The 12,616-nt window shown below is 38.6% G+C and overlaps 1 protein-coding gene across 1 annotated transcript in view; it reads left to right on the top strand.

The window, feature by feature from the left end:
* The window catches only part of LOC128516134 (histone H3-like), a 575,451-nt gene that overhangs the window by 301,607 nt on the left and 261,228 nt on the right, over positions 1-12,616 (top strand). The gene's annotated exons all lie outside the window — the stretch shown is intronic.

Below are 12,616 nucleotides of genomic sequence, written 5' to 3'. Positions count from 1 at the left end.
TTTAATTATTAATTATTATTATTTACAGAAGTTCGCTGTATTGTTATATTGGGAAAGGTTTTTTTGTTTATTATCAAATATATTATTAATTTTGGTCATAATATAAATTTGGAGACTTTGAATGCAGAGTAATTAAAAAAGACTGAAAAATGAATTTGCTGCTGAGATTGAACTGCATGTTTTGCATAGTATACTGTATATACATGCATACATGTGTGTGTATATATATATATATATATATATATATATTATATATATATATATATATATATATATATATACACACACTCAGCAAAAAAAAGAAACGTCCCTTTTTCAGGACTGTGTATTTCAACACTAATGTTGTAAAAATCCAAATAACTTTACAGATCTTCATTGTAAAGGGTTTAAACAATGTTTTCCATGTATGTTCAATTAACCATAATCAATTAATTAGGGTTGTTAAGACCTTAACAGCTTACAGAAAGTAGGCATTTAAGGTCACAAATGTAAAAACGCAGGACACTAAAGAGACTTGTCTAACGAATGTGACAAACACCCAAAGAAAGATGCCCAGGGTCCCTGCTCATCTGCGTGAACGTGCATTAGGCATGCTGCAGGGAGGCATGAGGACCGCTGATGTGGCTAGGGCGATAAATCGCCATGTCCGCACCGTGAGACGACTTAGACGGCGCTACGGGGAGACGGGAAGGACGGCTGATCATCCTCGCTGTGGAAGACCATGTGTACAGTAACAACACCCGCACAGGATGGGTACATCCGAATATCACACCTGCGTGACAGGTACAGGACGGCCACAACAACTGCCCGAGTCACACCAGGAACACACAATCCCTCCATCAGTGCTCAGACTGTCCGCAATAGGCAGTCCATGAGGAGGAGATGCACTGCAGTACTTCAAGCAGCTGGTGGCCACCAGATACTGACTGGTACTTTTGATTTTGAGCCTCCCTTCATTCAGGGACACATTGGGAAACATTTTTAGTTTATGTCTTATGGTGTTGACTCTTTTAGTGTTCATACAAATATTTACACATTAAGTTTACTGAAAGTAAAAACAGTTTTTTTTGCTGAATATAGGTTCATAAAAAGGAAATAAATTTTCATAACTTTCAGAAAAATAATAAATGACATGAGTTACAACATTTACACATGCAGTCGCTGCATCAGGTGCTGTTTCAAAGTATATGTCCCTTTTATGTTTTTCCATTTGTCACACTGAATTTTTTCCAATATTTAAACTAAAGTTAAAAGATCCACAAGCAAGCACAAAATACAGTTTAAATGATTATTTCGTTTACTGAACCTGTGTAAAAAAAGAAATTGCCCGTTAGTTATGTAATTTAACCAGGCGCGATTGCTGCTGATTCTGTTTAATTAAACCATAACGTCACCCTGCAACACCTTTCCTAATTAATAACTGCAATTCTGACCTCATAGGACACGGCTACAAAAGGGATTTATTCATCACTGTGCTGTCTGATATCATGTAAAATGAGGGTCTGGTTGCTCTCAATATTTCATTTAATCTCAAGTCATTTGAATAAAAATTATAAAAGAAAGGAGAGAGTTATTATATCAGTCAGGAAAGAGTGAACCAGAGCCATTATGTCCAAATGGAGGAATCGTAGAACAATACCTTCAAGAGCACATGGACAACTCATCCAGGAAGTCCTAACAGAAGCAACCAAGGACCTTTAGGCCTCATTTACACCATTAATTCAATTCAATTCAATTTTATTTGTATAGCGCTTTTAGCAATTTTCATTGCCGCAAAGCAGCTTTACACAATCAAAAGAATTATTTAAGAGACATTATGAAGAGACCAAGTAAAATGAGATCTCTGGTAACCAAGAAGAACATATAGGTCACATATAGGTCATGCTCACCCATATTTGTCAAAGATGCCCAAACCTTGGATGGGATAAAAGTAAAAGATGTGTGTCCCCTTACTTCTGGTGTGAACCAAGGCGCATTCAACAATAAACGCATCATACCAGCAGTCGGACCTGGTAGTGGGGGTGGTGGTTGTGAGAAAATGCTTTGCATAATTGATAGAATCATAAATTCTGCTCAAACAACATTAAGGTTTGGGAGTGGACGCGTGACGAGGGTGAACCTAACACCCACTTAAACGCTGAGGCAGGACCAGTTGGTACATAAAAGCTCTACAATGAGTCTGAATTAAAGCAGTTCTGCAAAGAAGAATCATTTCCTCATGGGTGATGTTGGTGTTAATCTTTTTATCTCTTAAAAACTGAGAGGTATTTGTGGTACAGAAAAGTCGGAGTTTATCCTTCGGTCAGCGCTGTGGTTCAGCTTTCTGCTGGAGGAGGATGAACATTTAGTGAGGGCTGGGGCTGGTTTATGGAGAGAATTTAACGCTACATTCACCACCACACCCTCGTGCTGATTTGCATTCTCTGTGTTGTGTCACTCTTGAGCTGTTAGCATTGTTTAGGAGCTGTCTGTCAGTCAGACACTTCTATCAACCTCAGCAGGGGGGAGTCTAAAAGAGGAGACGGGGTCAGGGGGACTTTTGCATACTGAGACCATGTGGTTTTCTTACTTAGGGCAAGGGCAAAGGTCAAGACCTGTGAGGAGGTGTGAAGTAATGGGTCAGTGGGAGGCTTTAACAAAAGGCCTTAATTAGTGTGTGTGTGCAAATGAGAACGAGTGTGTGAAAGTGCAAAAAGCTTGACTGACAACCACTCTTACTCTCTGTGGTATATTACCTGCAGTAAAGTGCCATGAAGGGTCCGTGATAAAAACATCAAGGAAAGAAAAGGTCTGTAAGTCTCGAAGGTCCTCTCGTATTCAACTAACAAGAAAATTCAACGAGCAAGAATCTTGTTCTTGATTCAAATCACAAAATTCTTGTTAATTGAATTTTACATTATTTTCCACACTTTTTTTTTCCAGAATATGATGTTGCAGAATCTGCTATACATGTGTCCAGTGGTTTGGTCCATGGAATGTATAAAGTGGACTGGAGAAACGCTTGGTGATGCCACCAGCAGTTTTTCTGAAGAGACCAGCTGTTGGTCGCAACCTTGGCAGGAGGTGACTCCCCCTAAACCCTGGTTAATCCATAAATGGGCAAATGGAGCAAACAGAGCCTGGCTGTTGCTTCGAACATGCGTTCTTACCTCTGTTACCACAAACAAGCGATAATTTTTTTGTTAAATTACAAAGATTTCAGTTAGCTGGTTAGCTAAAGTTATGTTTAGCAGACAGCTAGCAGTTTGACACCTGAAATTCAGCTGTCATTCAATACGTCTACGGCCCATTTATGCATAAGTTTATAAATTGATATAAATTAAACTGATGAGTTACCTAAAATTTCACACATGTACAGTCATGAATGGGAAATCTAGCTCTGGAGACCAAAACAGTTTTTTTTGTAACAGGCTGTAAATGTGTTTATTTCTGATAGACATCTTAACACGGACCTCTGTGGGGAATGACGCCCTTTTAGAGCGAGTGGATCATCGGTGTCATCTGAAAAACTGCACCTTTTGTTGCCTTCTTTTTCCAGAACTGTAGGTTTTCCTTAGTTTTGTGAAACCTGGGTAATAATTGGACTAAAAGTTTTTACACCCAGTCCAGTTTTTTTTTTTTTTTTTTTTTTTTTTACATTTGGTTAAGTTTCACAGTCGTATTAATCTCATTTTACACAACAGAATTCACATTGAGGTGTTTGGAGTTTGATGTTTTCTTAATATATTTCAATATCCCATTGTGATACAGTTGAAGCTGAAAGTTGTCGGTCACACACCTTAGCCAAATCCATTTAAACCTATGAATGTAAAATTTCTGAATAATAGTCGAGTGAAAGATTTATTTCAGCTTTTATTACTTTTACATCATGTTCCTAGTGGCTCAGAGGTTTATAGACAAGTTGCTGGATTTTTCACCCATTTCTCCAGACAGAAGTGATGTAACCAACAAATGTTTTACTGGATTGAGGTCAGGGCTGCTCCAACACATCGACTTTTATTGTCCTTCAGTCATTTTACCACAACCTTGAAGGTATTCTTGGAGATCATTGCCCATTTGGATGACCCATTTGACACCAAGCTTCAACTTCCTGCCTGATGTCTGCTTCAATATATCCCCATTAAGCTTCCTTCTTTAGGGTGCAATGAAGCAACTGTGACCTCGCACATCCTTGGTCCAGGATTCACTTCCCACCTCGGATCTGCGTGCATGGAGTTTGCTTATTCTCGCCATGCTTGGTGGGTTTCCTCTAGGTACTTCAGTTTGCTCCCACAGTCCAAAGATATGCAGATTTTAACTGTACAAGTCAACATGAGATGTGTATTATAAATCTGTGAATGCATCCAGGCTGTTCTGCACCATTAATTTATAAAATTATATGCAACATACCATATACATTTATTTATAGAGTTAATTGATACTTCTTGGCCATGTTACTACGCAAGCAAGAGTTACTTCTTATATTTTATTACATATTATTTCATAAAATCATCTCTGTTTCTTGTTGGATTTGTCACTATACCCAATGCACTTTGTGAATTAGATCCCAGATTTATCACTCAGGTTTCCTATTGTTCAGCGTGAGATGTCAAACATAAAATCAAAGCATGCATTGAGCAGAGATTTGTCCATGAGATTTAAACCCTTCGATACAATGCACACACTGAGGCATTGTGACTGGGGTTCAGGTTTAATAAAGTTTAATGATTTAATGATGTCTGCTTCAGTGACTGAAAGGTTCACAGTAGTCTGGGGTTTCTTGTGCATTACATAGGACCTAGAAGGAAACACAGACATGAGGGCTTCCTGAGATGTAAAGCAAACAATCACCTCACCGTCAGCAAACCTGAGTGATCAATGAGAGTGAGGAAGACAGCATCTAAACATACCAGTTCACCATAATACTCTACGTCCATGAGTCCCCCAGATCTGCTCCTTTACCTAAGGCAAATCTATTTATAAAAATGCTTGGCTAAATAAATGGGTTTTAAGCCTGGAATTAAACACTGAGACTGTGTCTGAGTCCCGAATACTATGTGGAAGACTATTCCATAATTTTGAGGCTTTGTAAGAAAAAGCTCTGCCCCCAGCTGTATTTTTCATAATATGCGGTACTGACAAGCAGCCTGCATCCTTTGATTGAAGTAGGCATGGCGGATCGTAAGACACTAGCAGTTCGCTCAGGTACTGCGGCGCGAGACCATTTAATGCTTTATATGTCAAGAGTAGTATTTTAAAATCAATGCGAAATTTCACATGGAGCCAATGAAGTAAAGATAAGATAGGGGTGATGTGCTCATATCTTCTGGTTCTAGTGAGGACTCTCGCTGCTGCATTCTGGACTAGCTGAAGCTTATTTATGCATCTAGCTGAACAACCAGACAGTAAGGCATTACAATAGTCCAACCTAGAGGTGATAAAAGCATGAACTAGTTTTTCTGCATCGTTTAGCGACAATATATTTCTTATCTTGGCAATATTTCTGAGGTGAAAGAATGCTATCCTGGTAATATTATCTACATGAGCTTCAAATAAAAGGCTGGAATCTATAATCACACCAAGGTCTTTCACTGTTGCATTTGATGGAACAGAAAGGCCATCTAAAGTTACGGTGTGATCTAAAATTTTACTCCTAGCTGTATGCGGTCCTATGACTAGAACGTCTGTCTTATCCGGATTTAGCAAAAGGAAGTTAATTAGCATCCAATTGCTTATGTCCTGCACACATTGCTCAATTTTAGTAAGCTGTTTTTTCTCATCAGGTTTTGCTGAGACATATAACTGTGTATCGTCAGCATAACAATGAAAACTAATACCATGCTTATGGATTATGTTGCCTAGAGGAAGCATGTAAAGGGAAAAAAGCAGTGGACCTAAAACTGAACCCTGCGGAACGCCAAACTCCACTAGAGAACATGCAGAATAATCACCATTTAAGTCTACATACTGATAACGATGGGTCAGATAGGATCTGAGCCAGGAGAGGGCTGTACCCTTAATTCCTACTACATTTTCTAATCTGTGAAGAAGAATAGCGTGATCAACGGTGTCAAAAGTTGCACTTAGGTCGAGTAATACAAGCATAGTTACACAACCCTGATCAGAGGCCAATTGTATGTCATTTACTACTTTAACGAGTGCTGTCTCTGTGCTGTGATGAGGCCTAAATTCTGACTGATACAGTTCATGTATGCCATTTCTATGTAGATATGAGCATAGCTGCTCCGCTACTATCTTTTCCAGAATCTTAGAGATAAAGGGGAGGTTTGATATTGGCCTGTAACTGGACAGCTGACAGGGGTCGAGGTTAGGTTTCTTAATTATTGGTTTGATAACTGCGAATTTAAAAGATTTTGGAACATAACCAATGCTGAGTGAAGAATTAATTATTCTCAACAGGGGTTCTGTTATTGCTGGTACTATCTGTTTAAGAAAATGTGTCGGTACAGGATCTAATATACAGGTTGATGAATTTGAAGAAGAGATGAGTGAAATTAGTTCATTCTCTTCAAGGGGAGTAAAGTATTCTAGGTTCTGGTCTGACATGGCTAGATTAACATCTGCATCAATTACATTGTTCGGTTTCAAAACCTCAATTTTATGCCTAATATTTACAATTTTATTATTAAAAAAGTTCATGAAGTCCTCACTATTGCATGATGTTGTGGAGATTTCTGCAGTGGTCTTATTTCTGGTTAATTTGGCTACAGCATTAAATAAGAATCTAGGATTATTTTTGTTATTTTCTATAAGAGTGGAGAGATATGTTGATCTAGCTACACTAAGAGCTTTTCTATAGTTCAGGATGCTCTCCTTCCATGCTATTTGAAATACTAGTAATTTAGTTTGACGCCATTTACGTTCTAATTTCCGAGCGGTCTGTTTTAAAGTGCGCGTGTGATCGTTATACCAGGGAGCAAGTTTCTTATCCCTAATCATTTTTCTTTTAACTGGAGCTACATTATCTAGGGTATAGCGAAATGTCGACTCTAAATATTCAGTCGGCTGATCGAGTTCTGTGGGGTCAGACGGTGATCTAATCGAAGTTGGGAACTCTGGGAGATTACTGATAAAACTCTGTTTGGTAGTTGATGTGAATGTACATTTCATACGGTAGCGCGGCGCTGTGCGTACATTATTACTGTGACACACTTGAATTGAGACAAGATAGTGATCTGAGATAACTTCAGATAGTGGAATTGTGAATAAATTTCTTATATATAATCCGAATAACATTATTAAATCTAAAGTGTGACCTGCTTTATGAGTGGGTCCTACTACACACTGATTTACTCCCACCGAGTCCAGGATGGACATAAATGCTGTTCTCAGAGGGTCTTCTGGGTTTTCAAAATGAATATTAAAATCTCCAGCAATTAACACTTTGTCTACAGAAATGACTAGGTTTGAGAGGAAATCTGCAAATTCACTAAGAAATTCAGAGTACGGCCCTGGAGGTCTGTAAATGACAATTAGCGGAATCCTATGTCATAAGAAGTAGAGTAGTACAGTGCCACTAAACACTACTGGAGTGTGGAGTGTGAAGAGAGGGTTTCAGCTGACTGAAGGATAAGTGCAGCATCCGGAATCTCCTTCCTGTTTAAGGTATAGTTATGTTCATGATGTTGATGGTTTATTATGCTATATTTTCAAAATGTGAACACCTGAGCGTCACACCTGTCTGTGATGGGACACACTTACCACTTAGGATATGAATACAGATATAGGTGAAACCCCAAGCTTAATAAAACTGGCAGCTTTAGGGGTTGTACCTATATGTTTAGAAATGTAATATGTACAGTGGTCTAGTGATTAGACCTCACATCTTCAGAGGTGACACCTTGGGTATGTGTGTGGGGAGTTTGCATGTTCTCCTTGTGCTTGGTGAGTTTCCACCTGGGTACTCTGCTTTTCTCCCACAATTCAAAAGACATGCAGTTTAGGCTAATTTGATATTTCCAAATTGCCTGTAGTGTGTCTGTAAATTAGTGTGTTTGCTTATGTGCCCTGCAATGGACTGTCACCCTGTCCGGGGTGTACCCCACCTTGTGCCCTGTACGAGTGAGAGAAAGGTAAAAACATTAATGGTATGATAAAAGTGACCCATGAGCTCTGTGTAAGTCCACCTGCACACGTAGCGAAATCTCTGCAAGATTTGGGGCCAAACAGAACAATTCAGAAACTATATTCTGAGACTCAGAACTTCTGCAATTTAGATTTAAATATTCACCCTCTCAATAATGCAAAGTCTCATTAGTATCATTATTCAGAATCAGACGCTCTGTGATTTACACTCAATGGCTCGTCAGCGTCTCATATTCAGAGGCTAATCAGCTCCAGGATGCCGATTCAGAGGCATCAGCTCACTGAATTAGACCCAAACACTCTTTAGGTGTGTGGCTGAACTTTAGAGATGTATTGGCTGTAAGACATTTGGAAGATGGACATTTACACCCTGTGTGGACATCACATGATCCACGATCCATCATCTCTGTGGTTTATAATCATCCATGCACTTTATTTCTAATCTATATTACTTTTAAAATTACTATATTACTTTTACTTAACTTTTACTTATTTTAATGATATTTCTTTCTGATGTAACTAGATCATATTAATACACATGTAAGACTTACTTAGTTAGTTAGAATGTCATTTGTGGCTCCATCTGGTGGAGGGAAACAGGAACAGTCCCAGACCTAAGGAAATCATGCTACATTTTGTAATTCATTATTGAGATTTTTTTTTTAAAACATTTATTATTTATGATCATTTAAAAAGCAGGTTATTACTGTTGTACATTCTTAGACTGTATTTATCCTTAGACTGTGACAGGATAAATATGTACTAGTTTTTTTACCTAATAGGTTACGAAATGTCTTAGATCGTAGCTCTGAAATACCCCTCCTGCCATCTGGACCTGTCTGACTCGTCCCGGTGCCCTGCTTCTGGTTGGAGATCTCGTTATGTGGAGGCCTGTACACTCTGCTTGGGATGCGTGTGGTGACTGGGGACGGTTCCACTTTACCATGAGGCGCTCCTGGCCTCGGCTGATGCAGACAGCTGTTCCCCGAGGACTTGTGACTCGATAGTTCAGGACTGGAATTTTGTACCTGAGCCTCCAACAACGAAAGTGGATTCCATATCAACTTAAACACAATCTCCTGTTATACTGAACTTCCAGCCTCGTAACACACAGTATATCTGCAGATCAATCCCTGCTATCCTTTATAACTCTCAAGGTTTCTTCCCATTGCCATTTCAGGGAGGTTTGCCCTCAGCACCGTTACCCTTGGCTTGTCCATCATGGACAATCTAATTATTTTGATTCATACACATTTCATACTTATTTCCATAATTATCAATAATCAATCTTCTGATTGTGTTAAGCTGCTTTGAGATACAACCATAAACCATTAGAAGTGCTATATAAATAAAATTTAGTTTAATTAAATTGAAATATAAAGGACTAGCTGTTTGTAATTAATGTCCATGTACTTAGAAAATTAATCAGTAGTTAGTAAGTTAAAAAATATAATTAATCTCATAATTAGCCAGTAGTTCTGCAGAAGACATGTACGAGTCAGTAGTTATGCTTAAATATCAGTAATTAAGTATCAGTAATTTTCTACAAGCAGATGTACTGAATTATTAATTAGCAGTTATTATTAGTTAATAAATGGGTAAATTAATAAATAACTTGATTATTATTTTATAGTCTGTGTTTCAGATAGCTTTGGGTTTTATATAACTCACTTTCTGGGGTCATTTGTAGGCACCACTGATATGATCGCCTCTCCACATAACCGAAAAGTACAGTCCGTGAACAGTTTGATAGGAAAATGCTACTAAGATGCATTTTTGCAGTTTTGAGATTTGTTACAGTGTAACAGACTTACAGGGAATACTTTGTGCCTGTTGTCTTTATGGCACAAGGGTGTTAAAAAGCACAAATGCCAAAATATTATGTAAAAATTGTTTGTGTTTTACGTGTGTGGATTTTGCCCGATTTATATAGGGTTTTGCAAATCCATCTTTCACAAGAGATAAATCTCACTAAGCTGTGTTTGTGTTCTTTTTACAAGTTTAGTATCAATTCAGTATATTTATAGAGTTTGAATCTCATGTCCAAAGGGCACTAATCAATGTCCATCAAATATCAATGACACTGTAGTATTCCTGAAGTTCTTTTAGGGGCACCAAGCCAACTGCCCCTAACGGCAGGAAGGAACTTTTCATTGTGTAGTAGTGAAGAAAGTAGAGCACCACTAGCACCTGATGGGAATCCAAAGCCCCAAAATGTAGAAATTTGGAAAGAGTAGTAAAATGTTTGGCTTGGGTTCCATCAAGTGGCACACGGTGGTACTGGTGGATAGACTTCCATGACTTAAATTTTCCCTGCCCAGAATATGGAACAACTAGACAACTTCGACTTACTAGAAAGTCCGAGTCCATGCAAAACGAAGAACTCAGTATAATTAATGAAAAATAAGGAAGATTTTTCTCTGACATTTCTAGTTCCACTGCAGTTGGTAATTGCTTATACCCTGACAAATAAATATAATGAACAATTAAATAAAATGAGTCTCCTCACATAACCAGAGGACGAATGTTGTTATTCAAATTAATTCAATTCAACTCAATATAATTTTATTTCTTTAGCACTTTAACAATGGTCAATGTCTCAAAGCAGCTTCACAAAAATGAAAAGAAAAATTATGAAAGTGTGTATACTGTATGTGAGAAAAATGTGTCTAGATAATAATGAGATGAATGAATGAATGATGAAAAAAAATTCTTTGATGAACAAGCCAAGGGTGACAACAGTGGCAAGGAAAAACTCCCTGAGATGGCAATAGGAAGAAACCTTGAAAGGAACCAAATTCAACAGGGCACCCATCCTCATATGGGTGATAACAGATAGACATTATATAACATCCTGTGTGTTATGCAGCTGAAAGTTCAAAATAGCAGAAGTTCTTTAAATTAACATGAGGTCCAGTTCAGCACAGGGAGTCAGTAGGTGCAGAGGGCAGATGGGGTCTGGATCACTGGAAGCACAGGAGCAGCATGTGTAGCTCCAACCATCATAAAGCAGAATACAGCTGGAGTTGGTACTTCTCTGGATGCCTCAGGAACCTCGCAGCATTGGCCTTTGTCTACTGAAGCTGGCACAATCTCAAATGCCTCGGGATGGGTAGAAAAATAAAGAACATATGGCAATCCATTCAGGATAGACGTACTGGAGTATGATGGTATGGGATAAATTATGTGTATGCCAGATTAAAGAGATGCGTCTTTAAACTGGAAAACTGTCTGCTACCCGAACACTGTTTGGAAGGCTATTTCAAAGCTTTGGAGCTAAATATGAAAAAGCCCTACCCCTTTTGTAGATTTTGAAATTCTGAGAATTACCGGAAGTAATTTAAGTACATTCTTCTAAACGCAGGCTGAATTGTAAAAGCTGTTGTGTGCTGGTTTTTGGGCCGATGAGTAATATAGTTACTTAAAAGTTATTGGTCATCTAATTTTTTATGTCCTGGACACACTCAGTTAGTCTAGACAACTTAGGTATTTCATCTGGTTTAGTTAAGATATATAATAAAAGCCTGGGCCTATCCCAGTTGACTGGGGCACGATGCCCACTCAAAAAGCAGGTCACACTTTAGATTCAATAATATTCTTCAGATTAAGTATAAGCAATTTATTTACAATTCCACTGTCTGAAGTTATATCAGATCACTATTATCTGATTCGATTATCTTCCAGAATTCCCAACTTAATTAGATCACCGCCTGACCCCACAGAACTCGAACACAGGCTCAGATCCTATCTGACCGATCGTTATCAGTATGTGGACTTAAATGGTGATTATTCTGCATGTTCTCTAGTGGAGTTTGGCATTCTGCAGGGTTCAGTTTTAGGTCCACTGCTAACATACCTGGGTGTCACATGGGATTCGATCGTTATGCGGGCACAGCTGTCCCCCGCTCGTATCGAATCCATTCTCAACAGCCTGAAAGAAATTAGGCTAGACCAGAGAGTGACTGTACATGACTTTAAAAAATGTATAAGCCTCATGGCAGCTGCATCCACGGTGATACCTTTGGGCCTTCTGCACATGAGAGCTTTTCAGTTGTGGCTAAGAGCCAGGGGATTTCATGCAAGGGGCAATCCCCAAAGGCAAATAAGGGTTACGCGCAAAGGACTTCGTACCCTTTCTATGTGGTTCAGACCCCGGTTCCTGACTTTGGGTCCCACTCTAGGTCCGTCTTGTCGTCGCAAGATGCTAACGACAGACACTTTCCTTACTGGGGAGCCGGAGAGGCCATCTTTTTGCATGCCTTGAAATGATGGCTCTATTTTTGGCCCTACAGCATTTCCTCCAGCAGTTGAGAGAACAGCATCGTGGGACTTCGTCTTCAGCAAAAGCGCTGCTGGAGAAGGCTGGCTTATTGGTAAGTGTGTAACAATTTATCAAAATATTGTAAAATAATTGTAAATTAGATTACTTCTTAAAGGGGTCATCCAGACACATTTTTCATTAAATGTTAATATGATCTTTAGGGTCATGCCAAAAAGTTTGTAATATATTTAATTAAAAATTTTCAATGGT

The sequence above is a fragment of the Clarias gariepinus genome, chromosome 28 (assembly GCF_024256425.1).
Source record: "Clarias gariepinus isolate MV-2021 ecotype Netherlands chromosome 28, CGAR_prim_01v2, whole genome shotgun sequence".
In the NCBI taxonomy this organism is placed as follows: Eukaryota; Metazoa; Chordata; class Actinopteri; order Siluriformes; family Clariidae; genus Clarias; species Clarias gariepinus.
The sequence above is the reverse complement of the archived record's forward strand: the minus strand, read 5'-3'. Positions and strand labels throughout refer to the sequence as shown.